Here is a 15,726-nt window from a genome sequence, read left to right as displayed (position 1 = left end):
ACCCTCTCAGATGGTTGTTGTAATGGACCGGCCGAATTACACACCCACAAATCATTTGTATCATACTCTGTGATCAACAAACCATAAGAGCAGGATTTAACCAGAGGTTGCGAAGGGAAACAACACCCCAGCCACCATACGCTATAGCTTGTTTTCATCATGCACTTCTGAGTGCGAGCCCAGGTGATAGCAGGCAAAGGTATTGCTTCTCCATTGCCCCTTCGGAAGCTCCAGTCCCATGGGTGCAGATCTGGTACGGATTGCGGTTGGGTATATCCCTCAGGGCATATGCAGGTAGCCCCCTTTCCTGCTGCCTGTTCTGAGCTGGATAAACCCAGGACAGCCTTGGTCAGGAAGAGTTAACTCTTAGCTAGTTATCTTGTTTAAAGGGCAAGAAAAAGTGTGTCTTGTCTGGGTCTCTTCCTGCAGACTGATGTGTTCATCTGTTGCTCTGAACGCCCTGTGGAAGGTGGAGTGCTGGGCTTGCTTGGCTGTGTCACTGGATACTGCCCTAGATTCATTTAGGAGTAAAGATATCCCATTTGCACTAAAGAGGAACTTGGTTTGGGGGTCATACTATGTGGCAAAAGAGCCAGATATGACGGAAGGGTCATTTCCAGGCTTTGCTGGTGTTCTCGAATCTTGTCACAGAGGCAACCATATGCCCATTTTTCATGAGGTCCCCATTCTTCCGATGGTTGTTACCCACTTTCTTTGCTGCTCTTTCCATATGAAACCTTGGGTTCCTTCTAGCAGCTATTTTGGGTGGAATAACAAAGCCTAACAGTTGGAAACAAAGCAAAGGCTGTATGGTTCTAGCTATTTCTTTTATGACTATCCAGAAATGTTCTGAGTATGCCTGGTTTTTCTATGGCTGAGAGTCATTTGGACTCCCTTGAGGGATACTGAATCTGTCACACAATGCCACTGGGGACCGGAGTTACTGTCACTGTGCAATAGATAGTTTGCTAAGAAGTTCATAGTGTAATGCCTCTAAATATTACTGGAACTTCATGGTGTGATCCTGTGTGGGCTCAGAATCCCAGGCTTGTCTCCTGGCAAGAGGAAGCTCCAGGTTCTGGTCCTTAATTGCGGGAGTTTCTGTTCTACATACAGAGTTTAAAAGCAGCGGCCTGGCTGGAGGACATCCATGACTACAATGTTGAGGAGCTGCAACCCAATGAGCTCATCGGGGTGGTGAGTTGGTGCTGGTTCTGTACCCCCAGGCAGGAGAGCAACAGAGACAGGCTTCAACCACTTGGACACAGATAGTAATCCAAGCAGTCTTTTTGTCCCTGGAAGGCAGGGTGAGCAGCTTCAGAATATGACAACTACTTAGGAATAGGCACTAAAGATCAGTCACGCAAGAAGTGTGCTGACTCCCTTAGTTGAATGGCCAAAAGCATCCTAGTTTGACTTTAGGAGAGCCAGTGCATTACACCACTGGTTTTACATCACCATTCCTTTTGGCCAAACTGCGAGAAAACGTTCCTTGGCATGTGTATGTAGTTGGGGGTATTTTTTCCTAGTTGATGGAAAGATAGCTGTGTCATTAATGGACTGGGTAATTTGTTCTAACAATAGGCCATATTGTGAGAGTGATTGTTAAACAGAATTCTCCCTTAGCAGAAAAAACATTTGCATTGAAGTCTGTGAGCATAATAGAGCTCAGTATTCCTAAGAAGGCTTCACCTTTGGTGAAGACTAAAGATGGTAGCACCTGTTACCAGTGAGGCGAATGAAGATGGCGTATTGCTTCTATTTATGTGGCAGCCACCAAGCATTGTAAATGCGCTGCTTCTTGCATTAGCACATCCGCGAAGTACACAGAGCTCATCTACAACACATGGAAATACAACTGGTTAAAATCATAGCCATCATTTGACTGTGATATTTGATCATGAGTACTACCCTTCAGCATGTAAGTAATGTGAATGGTATGTTGCACAGATATTCAGACCTCCATTTACCTTCCTCTTCGTTGTTTGCAGGAGGTCTATTCTCTGATGGTGTCCTGAAAAAGACAAACTGGGTATTAAGCTTATCTCTGCTGCTGATATTTACTGCTGATAAACAGACTCAGTTAAATAGGAACAAATGTTTGTTTCATAATCCTCTTGCAACTGCAGACTTCATGATATGTGAAGAGTACAGAGATTAATTCTGCCATTTGCCGACAGCGTGTTTCCAGTTTCCTGGTATATAGCACTCACACGCAACTGGATGATAATGTTAACCTGTACCTGGGTTCAAATATTGGGGGTTTTCCCTTCTTGGGTAAGATGTAAGCATTAATTATTGATGTACTTACTTTAGGCTTTCAACCTAACAGGGATTGCCCACGTTTAGTGTCTGAAGTATTTCTGCTTCTAGGTGGAGGTGAGATCGTTTTGTACTGCAGTGAATTGGTCTTTACTTTGCCTCCTTCAAAGGTTTCTGGGCTTTGTTTTTTTCTTTAATGTTTTCTGAGCACACAGTTAAAATCCCTTTTCCAAAAATGGGTTTCTTTTCGCCACAAATGCTGCCCTACCACATCTCAAGAGTTAAAGTTTTATCAGCAGCAGATTCTATTTTCAGATAGCATCGTGTGGAGACGATGTTTTCAAAAGCATTAACTCAAACCACACAGATGCACAACTGCTTTAGAATATGAGAATCCACATATGCTTTATATTATAACGCACATAAAACTGAAGTATAATACAGTAGGCTTTGGCAATGAAACAGAGTAGTCGATATATAAATTTTATGCCTAGTTCTCTAGATTAATGAACCACTTTTCTTGATGAATTGAGCATGAATGAGTAAAACCACAATGATCTGATTAGATGCTAAATCGATGGGTTTCTGGCAATTCAAAAGTTGTGTGTCTAGTTCAGAGTTCACTTTTTTTCCTTCCCTGGGACAACTTGATAACCTCCTCCTGCTAGCCAAACCGCTATAGAGGCATTGTCAGGCTCTTCAAGTTCACTATTGTTCTCAGAAAATCACTTCCTTAAGAATTATCCATATGTTGAGGGTCTTGGGTGTAGTTTGTGGGAAACAAAACTATGGGTCCAATTGATTTACTTTGTAATTCCATTGAAGCTGGATTCAGCTGGCACAACTATCTCCTAATGGCGTTACAGCAAGGATGAATGCGGCTTCACCTCTCTGCTGACACAAGAATTTGGGGGAGGTCTGTAGCCAACAGGGACAGTTGCAGGAAGGGGAGATTCCTCAGGGCTGAGATTTCAAGTTGAACCACACCATACGTTTGGAAGCTCAGATGTGCATTTAGAAACACAAGCAAGGGCAATGATTTCCCAAATGAAGGGACCAGCCAGATGACCTTCTTCTATAGACAAGGCCCCACATGTGTTTATGGCAGGGAGAGACCTTTTTCATCTTAGAGGTATTAGGAAGAAAACCACAGATAGGGGAGCTGTCATAAGCTAGACAGCCACAGGCTGGCAAGGAAGGAGTTAATCTGCCCTTGGTCCCAACCAAAGGAAGGTTTGTGTAGCAGGTAATGATTTGCAGGAGGGGAGAGGTGGGTCAGCTGGGAGAAGTGAACTGATTGCTTTGGTGGGGGGGATACATAAAAGACTGCCTTAGAAGACAGCTCTGTTGGAGAGGTAGTTTTGAATGCAAGGATTTGTGTCTTAGGCTGTTGCTACAGGCTTGGGTGAGACAAACTATGCTTTGCACTTTTCTTTGGGGTCCTGGTGGTGCTTCTAAAAGGGGCTGAGATGTTGTTTTGCAATGAAGGGCTCTTCTCTTCAAGGTGAGAATGAAGTGGTTGTGGTCCTCAGGTGCTGTAGGTCCCAACTGAGAGGGCAAGCTGGTCAGCTTAGTGATGGAGCCCTGCAAATGGAGCCACACCAGAATGTGGCTGAGATAAGCTTTCACAGGAAAAGATGCTGGGCCTCATTCTCTGACTTCTTCCAATCTTCTGTAGTTGCTGGTCCAGTGCAAAAGTGGTGTGATACACTGAGCAAATGAATGGTTCCCAGAGGGGCAGAGGAATAACAGCATCCTGCATCCAGAGGGAAGCTCTGGTGAGAGGTACAGTCCCTCCAAACAAAGGATGAATGCTGCTGGGAATGGGAATACCATTGCAAGGGGTAAGTGTGACAAAGGTGGTGAACCCTCCAATGTGGAAAGAGCTATTAGAGGTGGGTGGTAAATGTAGAGTGTATTCCATGAGTCTTTTGCCTGGCCTGTGGTAGGGTCATGTTCTTGTGGCTGGCAGAAAGGGCAGGGCAAACAGGGTATTTCAGTGTTTGCAGCTGAATCCTGGCTTCCATTAGAGAGGTTTGGAACGGAGAATGGAATGAGAGAGAAAACAAGTGGTGGGATTGAAGAAGGTGGCAGCACTGACGCGGTGGTGAGCTGGCGTGTGTGAGCTGCAGGGGTGTCTCTGAGGGACTGGAAGGAGATGTGTGATGTCCAATAAAAAGTCACCTAAACAACCAAGCTAAACCTGAGAACCAGCTCAGTCGGAGAGGTCAGCTCTTGAAATGAACCTGCCAGGGATGGAGGTCCTGTCCTGGGGATCATTTACATCCAGAATCTGCCATGGCATTCACAGACCTCTGTCTGGTCCCTTTTCTTCCTCACTAGTGTTTTCCCCCTCCCCCTCGTCCTCCTCCTTTGTCAAGCAACTCGTTAACACTTATTAGCAAGCATCTTCAAAAGGCCGGGAGGGGAGGGGGGGAAGGATGGAAGGGGAGCTGAGATGGCTAAAGGAAATGATTAGGAGATTCCTTTTCCTTTCTGCCTATTCAAGCTTTAATGACCAGCCCTTGTTCTGGCTGTGCCCTGCATTGTTATCCAGCCCTACCCCAGGACCGCAGCACTCCTGCTATCCCGGGCACTGATCCGCTCTGACAACTGGGGCACTGCAAGTGCCCGCAGCATCTAACCTTTCTCATGCTGGGGCAGCTCGTGGGGCTTAGTCTTCCTGCTGCACTTGGCATTGGTGCCAGTGCTGTGCCAGCACGGTTTTAGTCTCCTCTTGGTTCATTCCTCCAAGTATACCTTCTTAATCAGTGTCATCAGCGCTGGGCTGCCCTTGTGTGTTCCTGCCTAGAGACTGGGCTCTATTTATGCCTAAACATGGCTTGTATATCCTGGGTATCCAGCATCAGGACCAAGAATCTGCCCAGCAGCAAAAGAGCTGTTTTAGTGGCCAGGATTTGTGCTTGCCTGAGGTAGAAGAAGGAGGGTTGAATAAAGGCGACAGAATTTGCCCCATAGCTTTCTATTTCTGCCTTTTAGTTCCAGTTGCAGCGCGTGTTCTGTGGTTTCCACTTGAGCTAGTTATCGAGAGCTGAGCCCTAATCCCATCCAAGTGGATGGCAGAGCTCCCGTTGGCATTGGGAGGAGCAGAGGCCATTCTGGGCAGTTCTGTAGTGGAATGTGGGTTATATTTACGTTTTGTTCTGTTCTGTCCATCAGGATCTACAGACTGGGGTTTCCTCACTCTTTCCAAGCAATGAACGGTACCAGAATTACTGTTACTGTACATTAGTGCACTTCCCAAAGGATTTTTCTACCAAAAGACCCCCTTGCAGAGGGGAGAAGCCTACATGGATTTCCTGCCCCTACACGGTGCCCTTTAACCTGGGGGTAATGTGGACTTGTATGTAGAGGACAAAGTCTTGATCCCAGGAATAGGTGCTTAGAGACAGCCTCGAAATGACAGTAACTTTATTGGAATATCTGTATGGGTCATGGGCTTGATAGTCCAGGTCTAGGATGCTTCCTGAAGTCAGATCTGGCTCTGAAAGGCAGCACTGCTCTGGGCCTTGATCACTGGCCTCGAACACTGCCAGGGATGGGGCAGCCACAGCTTCTCTGGGCACCCTGTGCCAGCGCCTCAGCACCCTCACAGGGAAGAGCTTCTGCCTAAGAGCTCAGCTCAGTCTCCCCTCGGGCAGGTTCAAGCCATTCCCCTTGGCCTGTCCCTACAGGCCCTTGTCCCAAGCCCCTCTCCAGGATTCCTGCAGCCCCTTTAGGCACTGGAGCTGCTCTCAGGTCTCCCCTTCAGGAGCCTTCTCTTGTCCAGGCTGCCCCAGCCCAGCTCTCCCAGCCTGGCTCCAGAGCAGAGCTGCTCCAGCCCTCACAACATTGACAGGGCTTGGTTCTGCAGAGAATAGATGTGATTCTTATTAATATGAAGCTATTTGCTCCAGAAGCTGATGCTCTGAGGGCTCTGGCTCAGTCTCTTTGGATGTGAACTTTGTAGAGCAGTGACTCCATGGGGAGAAATAGGAGCTTGCTTGAATCAGGGATGTTTTACTACTGAACCCAGGCTGTTGCGGTTTGGGGCGGCAGCATGAGTGATTTACCCAGGTAGCTGGATGCCTTTTTGTCAGCATTAAAGATGAGTATGAATTTGAAAGGGGGGGGGGGAATGATTTAGCTTGTTTTGTCTTTAACTTGTAGAACCTTGGACAATGTAGAGGAAAATCAGACCAAGAGGCACTGGTGGCTGGCTGGAACGCCGCTGTTCATGCGCAGACAGTGCAATGCCTGCTCCAGGAGCTGGGAGCCTTCGTTCACACCAGCTCTACAAGGTCCTTTCTTTCAACAGCTTGTTATTACAGTCTGCTGAGAGTGTGAGAGGATCTCCTCTGTGTCACTAACCGAGGTTTTAATTTAAAAAAGAAGGGAGGAAAAAGTGGATTTTGAGATGAGTACTGGAAAATTGGAACTACGCATGGAAAAAACACAGGGAAGAACTGGTGAGCTGGAAGAAATAGACAAATATTATTATTTTTTGAGGGTTTCGCAGAGTTTGTGTTCTTTACCTATTACTTATTCCATGCAACACTTCGGAAAGTATTTGGCAAATGCATAAAAGCAATCTGTAGGATGCTTCGTAGATGCCATAACTTAAGAGTAACTTGACTGCCTTTACAGCAATAGCTGCGAAAGAAATACACAGATTTATGTGTCAGTTTAAGACTTGTTTGGGGAAATGGTTATAGCTGTAGAGTACAGAAAATATTTAGGACAGGCAGTGCGAAAGTTTTATAGCTTCTTAGTCTGAAAAGAGGGGTAAATTTCAATTATGTGTTTTATTAACACAGCCTTCTTAGCTCTATAAAATAGTAACAATATTAAACTCCCCTCCTGGGAAATACTGTCTCATATCATTGAGAGAGGGAACTTGAGGTTGTTATGAAATGCCAGTGGAGTTAACCAGTTGTTAATCAGTTGTTCGTTTGCACCTGAGTCCTGCTCCAGCTGGACCAGGAGCACCAGGGCCTGGTGTAAGGATGCTGTGGCTCCTCTCTCGACAATATTCCTTTAGAAGTGGGCAAGTCCTGCTGGATTTGCCATGAAACTTATTGGGTGCTGACTTCAGGTTGATTAACAACTGTCTTATCCTGGTTCATTGCCATCCTCTCTTCCACTCTTCTGGTGGAGCCATCCAATGATGCTTCCCTGTGTCCCATTCTCCTCCAAGCATGAGCTCTGCCTTGGAGCTGGCATCTGCCCTGACTAGCTCGTTGTCTCCCTGTAAGTGCTAGTTTTTCCCCAGTGGAAAAGGAAGTGTTTCGGTAATATAATCCTGACGAATGGAGGGGTTTTCTTAATTAAAGTAATAATCTGGAAGTTGTCATTGATAAGTGTGTAAACAAGCTGATTGCAGTGGGCGCATGAATAGCTCTAATGAGCACGTGTGGGTATTAAATTAACCATGGTTCACAAGCCATGCATAGCTATATGGTTGTTTAGAAATAACCACTTTCCCCTTGTGCTCCACTTTGCCCATCACCCCCAAAATGTTGTCTTTTCAGCGTTGCACAACAAAAAGGAATCTGCTCCTCTCACAGGATGAGGGCTTTAAAGGAAATCACTGCTCCTAAGGTGGCTGGGAATGCAGGCTGTGATTAGTGAAGTGCAGCTAATGGGTAGGTCCTGGGTGTTCAGCATCAGCCTCTCCTTGCTGGTGGGTTGTTCTAGGGCTCTTGAAGGAGGCACCCGGATGTGTTGGGGTGCCCTATCTGTGATATGGGAGAACAATGGCTTTTGTGAGGCTGTTGTGCCACTAACGAGCTCCTTGGAGGAAGGGCTCTACAGAAGTGCAAATCATCTTCTTGCTTGCTGTTAATTATTGATATATTTATTCATTGCAATAAGCAGGATGGAAATAGTTGGGTGATGGTAGGCTCAGCTGATCTGTAGGTGGGTGAAGTACGGTGACTTCTTGTGACAGTCCCAAGAAGGTGACCACTGGGCCTGCAGCTCTGCTCTGTTGGTGCAGGAACACTATCCGTGGCTGGATTAAGAAGGGCTTGTGTGTCTTCTACCTATTGGAAGGGGAACAAAACAGTGTTTGAGTGCTAAATGTATTCTAGCTGGCTTTCATGGGTGATCCTGTCTGCAACCTCAAGTGGCAAAGGAGGACACAACTTCAGAGAATTAAGTACAGCTTCTTCCCTGATCCAGACAGGATCAGTGTTCATGTGCTGTGTACTGGAGGCAACTGGACCTCCCGTTTTAGTAGCAACTCATTCTTCTTTGCTGTCATCTCAGGATATCATGTTATGAAGTGGAAATTCAGCCTCCTGTTAATCACTGTGTTGCTGTAAATAGTATCCTTCCTTTTGAGAACCCAGATCCAGCAGAGAATTAATGTGGAGGGGAGATGCTGAATCAGTAACACTACTAAAGACATGTTTTCTGCTTACACTGTGACTTGCATCGTGAAAAAGACAAGTGGGGTATTTATTGTGTATCTGTCCCCACCCTCAAATTGTGACTTCATGTTTCTCTACTGGTATAAAGTGAGTAGCCTAAGGGCTTGGTTTAGGAGATCACTTCTGAGGGAACTGCTGCAGTTTGTTGTGAGTCTATCCCTCTGCACATTCATACGTGTCGTGTTACTGTCGTGGGATTTATGCTCTTCAGGGCTTACGTGATCATTAAACAGACAAACGAGCAACAAGAGTAACCTTGAGGCAAAGGGTCAGGCAGGGTTTGCTGGCAAAGGTAGCGATGGGTGGATGTAAAACTCTGTGTTTTGCCTACTTTGACAAAGCCAGCTCCATGCAAAGGGTTGTTGTGACTGTACTGCCGCGAAGTAGAAAACCTGAAGAATAGGAGAAGGGAAAGGATATGCCTTCTCATCCAGCAGGTCATTTGTCCCTAAGCCCTTGCATCTCTTGTTCCTGTTGAGTACTGTTAAGTAGCTGGAACATGTAGAGGGGCTTGATGCCGAGATAGAGCTGATACAGGCCACAAACACCCCCTGCTTTTTCTGCACCATAGTTAATGGTTGCTGATACATTGGGATGCCCTCTTGTGCAAAGCAACACTGGTGTTGCTGGAGATCTTGTTATAGTGGGTCCTGCTCTTCCTGAGAGGCTTGGTACCAAAAGGCTCTCTCTTGAAGGAAAAAAAACCCCAAAGCAATGACAGCAACCCCAAATTTGTGTAGGGCTGCTCTAGCAGAGCAGGGTGCGCATGGATGCACAGCCGCTTCCTTGAGCATTTCCGTTAGAATAGGAATCCCCAGGTGGAATTTCTTCACTGGTGTGAGATCTGTCCGGTTAACTTCCCTTTCCTGGCAAGGGAAAGGCAGTGTTGCCCTGCTCTTTGTGAAGCTTTCTCCTGGCAGCATCGTACCTCTTCAATTGACATAAATTCAAATTAGCTATGGGACTCAAGAAGTGTGCTAAGCCTGCTGTCCACTGCCCTACAGCGAGGGCAGGATTTGGACTTCAGGAAGTTACAACCTTCTGTCAAGCAGCCCGATGTTTGCTGGAGATCCCTGGTTTCAAGGTTTGGCAGGAATTGCCATTTCATGTTGCTAGCAAAGAGCCTGCGTGTATGCCTTATAATTAACACCAGGAAATTCTGACTCCTGAGGCTATAGGGTTAAACAAATATATGTCCCCATTAAACTTGAATAATAAGAGGTTAACTCATTAGGAAAATAACACTCTTGATGTGCTTAATGGAAGGAGAGAGCTTTAACTCTTAGAGTTCCTCAAAAGCCCTTATGTCCGCTTAACTTTCCTTTTTTGAGTGTTAATTTTTCTCCTAAAGAACACTTCAGACCCCCAAGCCCCCAAGTTGATCTCCTGTGTATTCTGTATGAGTCTTCTTTTGATTTCTGGATTCCAAACCCAGTTAATTTCCAACTGTTGCATCTCTCTTGTAAACCTCTGCTTGGAGCTGTTCTGGACCAGGGGCTTGCTGGATGTGCTCATATCTGTCTGGTCAGAGAGCTTAAGGCTCACTGGCACTTATTACTGTAGAATGGGCTGCTGGGGACAGGTAAAAGATGCCACATTTCAGAGTGAAACAGATCTATACACAGATGAACATAGCCAAGGCAAAAGATTGAAAGCCTAGTGGTTTCATAGAATCATGGAATGGTTTGGGTTGGAAGGGGCCTTAAAGATGATAAAGTTCCAACCTCCAATATAGTTCTCTGGGTTGTAGCAGGAACAAGACTTATTCCAGTGGCTGTTGCTCTGGAGTGCCTTTGGTGCTCCCCAAATGCTGTTGTCGTTTAAAGAGAGTGTGCGGTTGTGCCTGAAGTTATAATTCTAGCAGAGCTGATTATTCTTTCATCCTAGATAGTGATGGAAATATGCTTCCTCCAGCTCCTCTTTGCTGAGTGCTGACCATGCACTCCAGGGTGCTGTTGCTGGGTGGAAGTGTATCTGGAAGCAAGAGAATACATAGCTTCCGTGCTTGGGAGAGTCTTCTGGAGACCTTTTCCTGTCTTAAGTGTTGCTCTTTTGAATGGGGCGAGTTTCTGTCCTTGGGAACTTCTGGCTCTGTGAAGACAATCGTCCTATTGCTGGTCATGCATCTGTCAGAGCAATTCATTCAAGCATTGGCTCCATGTGATATAATGTACAGGTTGGGTCAACCAAGGAGATGGTTCTTTGCACAGGTTTTCTAGAACCGAGGCTGATTTTTCTTCCGGAGGTTATTGTTCTAGACAATAGGAACAGATTTAACTGAACAATTGACTTCTGGTAAATGGAGCGCAGAGATCATCTGATCCTGCTGTAAGCAAATAAGCTTTCCTGTATTGTTACTTGCATTCTGGATCTTTCATAACAAACATCTGGATGTCTCTGGCAATGGATTCCTTAGACTTGGCAGTTAAAAAAATCCTAGGGAGGATTTGAAGTTAGAGGCCCATGGACTGGGAAAGGGAACCCAAAGTATTCCTGACCTTTGATGACCCACTGAAATGAGATTCTGCTCTGGAACAGCTCCAGGTTTGAAGCAGCTCAAGTTCGGAACAGTTCTAGCCATGGAGAAGACGAAGTGTCGCCTCAGACTATTTAATAATGCTTGTCAAGGCAGAAATAATACTAATATATAATGCATGCAGCTGTATAAGCTCTCAGCAGAATCAATTATGGAACGTTTTCTTTTGTGGATCACCTGAGAATAGCCCATCTTCCCCAGGCTTGTAGGGAAGAGATGCAAGAAGTCTGAGAAACGCTTCCACGCAAGGACGTTTCCAATAGCAAATAGTAAACCAGTGATGTCAGCCAAAGACAGGAAATCAGCACTTTGGCTCCTGCATCCTCTATGGATCTGCCTCTTTCCTGTATGTGGGAGTGTGCGTGTATGTGGAACTGTATAAATAATCACACGCCAACATGTTTTGTATGGTGTAGAGGCTGCTTTGGACTGACTGGCTTCTGGGATGTGTAGATGCCCAGCATGAACACTTGTGTGTTCGTAGGAAGGCTGAGGAGCCTGTTTGCAGTGGTGTCCTGTGGAATGAGCCTGATACCCAAGCTCTTCCACGTGCTGTTTCACATGCTAAAGGAAATCGCACCTATTTCTTGTTTTAAGCAACATACTCCTGATGAATTTACTGTCTGTTCAATGGGGAGATTAATCTGTGTTTTTGTCAGGTGTTTCATACAAGACTTTGGTGGCAGCAGCCCAAGCATTTAGATGTTTGTCTTTATTTTTATTGGCCTGGTTTCCACTTTAGCAAATTCACAGCTTGCGAGCTAGCGCTGGGAGATTCAAATGTGCAAAACAACAAGAAAGCACTAAGCACAGCCGTCCTCTTCGTTTGTGCCCTGTCTTCGCTACTGATAGTGTGTAATATCTAAGTGCAGTGACGCCCTACAGCATCAGCTCCTGTCGAGCCTGTTGTGATGGGTACCACATGAGTGGGAGGTGGAATTCCTGCCTTGTGGGGTCTTGAGTGGGAACTAAATGAGAGAGGAGCTGGAGGAAAGAGAGGAAGCGACTTGGTCACCGGCAAACAGGGACTAGAATTGGGTCTCTGCTAGGGTATTTAGTGCCATCTAAACTCATTTTTCACGGTGCCTCGAGGCAGATGAAGTGACTTCTTACAGTTCTCTTTTGCCCCATTTTTATTACGAGCCACTGGATGAATTAGCTGGTGCCTGCTAATTAGTGAATGCAGGCAAGGACAAATCCTGCTCCGACTCACCTCAGCTTGCCTGGGATAAACATACTGCTGACCATGAGTTCTCCTTGTTTCCAATGGCCGGTTAGATGCTGTGCCAATCTTGATTAACTTGGTAGTTTTAAAAACTGAATTCAATTAATTTAATCATAGAGACAAGCCCTCTGGCTATGCGAATTTGTAGGGAGAGGCACAGGAAATAGGCTTGGATCGCTACCTGCATTTCTCTGGAGTCATTGAAATCATACCCATTAATTCATAACCTGAAAGTACAAATAGAGAGCTGGTAGATAGGACAAAAGAAACCACATTACTGTGTTTCGTAGTATTCCGTGACAGAGAAGCTATGCTTTAAGTGGAAATGCTGAGTTCTTGGTATGAAAGAGAGCCTCTTCCACAGAGCCAACACATCAGTAATGATAAACAGATCTTCCAATGAATATTGATTTAGGAAAGATAAAATGGATTAATACAGGCATTCATCTTCATTGTCACTTTAATATCAAGATAATTTTATTTGATAGCTCAATGTAATAAACTCCCCTTTTCCTTAATACATATTTGGGAAAAGTAGGCAATATTGTAATACAGTAATTAGCCATATTTGCCTTTACTATGTGTGAATAAGATTAATATACTTGAGTGTTCAACCTAATTGATCTATTATGTGATAGGGACTCGCAACCAGACTGCAAATTACAGTTTAACCCCCCAAAGGGCTAGACTTGTTTAGAAAATGTGTGAGTCTTTAAGAGATAAAATTAATAGAACCGACGTTGACCTAAATATTCAGTGTTATTAATTGTATCAGCGGCTTGTGCCGCTTTCGTGTGCGACTGGGAAGGCAGCGTCCTTAGAAAGGAGCGGGTTTATGACAGCCCTGGGAAGGGCGGCTAACAGAAAACATGACAATTATTGCCAACCAGGTTCCCTGGTTAAAAAAGTGATTGTCACAGGCCCTTAAAATTGCTGTTCCATGTGGTTGTGATTAAACAAATCATCCGTGCAGCCTGTTCGGAACATAATGGCTCTGTGGGAAAAAAAAATGTAAATCAGGTTTTTGTATTAATGAAAACAGTTTAATATGGTTTTAATGACCCATTTTTCAGTCTTCACCAGAAAGTAATTACCAGTTAGATAGTTAGTGCTCTGGGCTTTGTTCTGGCTCTCGGAACTCCTTCAGCCGCTCACCCGGGGGAGTCGTGCTGTGCTCCATGGGCAGCCATGGGCTGGTGACACCACAGCCATGGGGCCCTCTGCTTCCTTGTGTGTAAGGGACAAGTGGGGTTGTGCCTCCAAGTTCCCTGTTTCTTGCTGATAAGGCCAAGGGGAAACTCATAATGAGAGAGCAGCTGCCCCTGAAAACAAAACTGGGGATTGCTGGATGTGATTGATTAATAACTTACCTCTCGGAGCATGCCAAGGGCTGGCAGCTGCAGGAGGGAACATCTGGGCATGGTGGCAGGATGGGGAGCAGCGCATAGACCTCAGCGTAGGCAGTGTGGCTCCTAAGTGTGATGCCCAGAGGTGTTCTGTAAACATGGACAGCCAACAAGTTCCAATGGCCACAGCTCATCCATCTCCAGCAGAAATAAGATGTAACAGAGATGCCAATCACTAGGGAAACTGAGACCAGGACCCAGGATCTGAGTTTTCCTGCCAACCCAGTCAACCCCATTGCCTCTCTGCTCTTGTGTATGGAAGCAAAGGTCTAAATGACTGAGGTGTTCACATGGGTTTAATGCTTGGAAAGGGCTACCAGCCAGTGGCTCTTCATTCAGAACGGGATTTCTGGATTAGTTTGTGCAACAGTGCTGATCTTCACCCTTACAAGAAGGGCACTGCAGTGGGATCACAGCAGGTAAGGCACCGATGGACACCTTTGAATCAAGCACATTAAGACTCTGTTAGGCACTTGTGGTTAGCACCTACTTACATGGGGGCAGACACTTCATAATAGAGGGATCTTTGATCTTGTGGAGAAAGGCACAACACAGCCCAATTCGTCAAGGTAGGAATACATAGGGTCCAAAAGGTACATCTTACATCTGTCACTTTAGGACTGAGTAACATTGGAACCCCTTGCTGATCAATTTGGTGAATTAATTGTCACTGGAAATGTTAATATCAAGGCAGGATGTTTCTCATCTAGAAACCTACTGCAGAGGCTTAGAATGTGCTCACCCTGTTTGTATTGGATTTGGAGCAGCATTGGGTTTGGAAAGGTCCTGTGTACTGCACTAGAGTGAAGGCCAGGCTCTTGTGTGATGGTCTGTGGGTTGATCTATGCATTCAGAGCTCAGGTTTTGGAGCCTTCTGATGGAGAGACGAGCAATGCTACCTCAAACTTCCTCATGTTTGTATCTATGTGAGTATAAGGTCCAGGTGAAATCTAGAAGCTGCAGAATTCCTGATCTCTGGATGCTGGGCTCACTGCAATAGGTTAGTGGAGTTGTGTGTGCTGGCTTGCTGGAGCTTAGACACATCTGCAACATCTCTTGCTTGGAAGCAAAGGTGGAAATCTCCTCGTCACTGGCTCTGCCATTCCAGTGAAAGCTGGTAGGTTCATCCCGTAGTGTCTAGTACCCTACCTGAGGTTGTTCAGGCTGTTGAAGAGCTGAATGTATTGGCTTATGCAGAGCTTTGTGCAGCAGCAGCTGCTTTGGCTGCAGGTCAGTGTGGGGAGACACGTGCAGCATACCATGTGCAGGTTGTTGCTTTGGGTGGCTGGGCAGGAGACGCCTGAGCTGGCCTTTTAGCTCATATGTCAGACCTAGTGGGCCCTCTTAAAGGCTTGGGTGAAGGATACGCTTTGGCTAATGTTTCTGGTGCTCATTTTGACTGGGAGATATCACAATACACGTGTGAGACCAGTCAATATAGGGGAGGGAGACTGTACTCAACGTTCCTGATGCTACTGAGAAATAAGGTAGTCTGAGGGCAGTGAGAACAGAGGGAGATTTTGAGGGAGGGGAGGATCCTTCAGGGTTTTCTTTATCCTTTGCAAAGAAACATATGAAAGCAAACAGAAATCCATTTCCTAACCCCAACTCCCAGGTCAGCTGCGAGGGAAATGATGTGACAGGGCTCAGTGCCACCCACCACGGATTTTGTTGAGAACGGAAGGGAAGCCAGTGCTTTATCTTCATTTTTGAAGTGGAAGTGGTTCACAAGGTGTACCAGGGAGAGACGATCCCGTGCTTACAGTTGCGACATGTCCCAGTCTCGTATACTCAATGACAACGGTCTTTATTGCGTTTGCCTTTTCATCTTCCAAACTTTGAGCCACTGTGGTCCTATCATTC

The 15,726-nt window shown here is 45.7% G+C and overlaps 1 long non-coding RNA gene across 3 annotated transcripts in view; it reads left to right on the top strand.

Annotated features, from left to right (window-relative positions):
- Nucleotides 1-3,605: 3,605 nt before the first annotated feature.
- The window catches only part of LOC136019325 (uncharacterized), a 76,790-nt gene continuing 64,669 nt past the window's right edge, over nucleotides 3,606-15,726 (top strand). For all 3 annotated transcript variants that reach the window (XR_010614819.1, XR_010614818.1, XR_010614820.1), the window contains exons 1-2: nucleotides 3,606-3,667; nucleotides 3,941-4,106. This is a non-coding gene — a long non-coding RNA (uncharacterized LOC136019325). The remainder of the gene's footprint in view (nucleotides 3,668-3,940; nucleotides 4,107-15,726) is intronic.

This window comes from Lathamus discolor, chromosome 9 (genome assembly GCF_037157495.1).
Source record: "Lathamus discolor isolate bLatDis1 chromosome 9, bLatDis1.hap1, whole genome shotgun sequence".
Taxonomy (NCBI): Eukaryota; Metazoa; Chordata; class Aves; order Psittaciformes; family Psittacidae; genus Lathamus; species Lathamus discolor.
The sequence above is the reverse complement of the archived record's forward strand: the minus strand, read 5'-3'. Positions and strand labels throughout refer to the sequence as shown.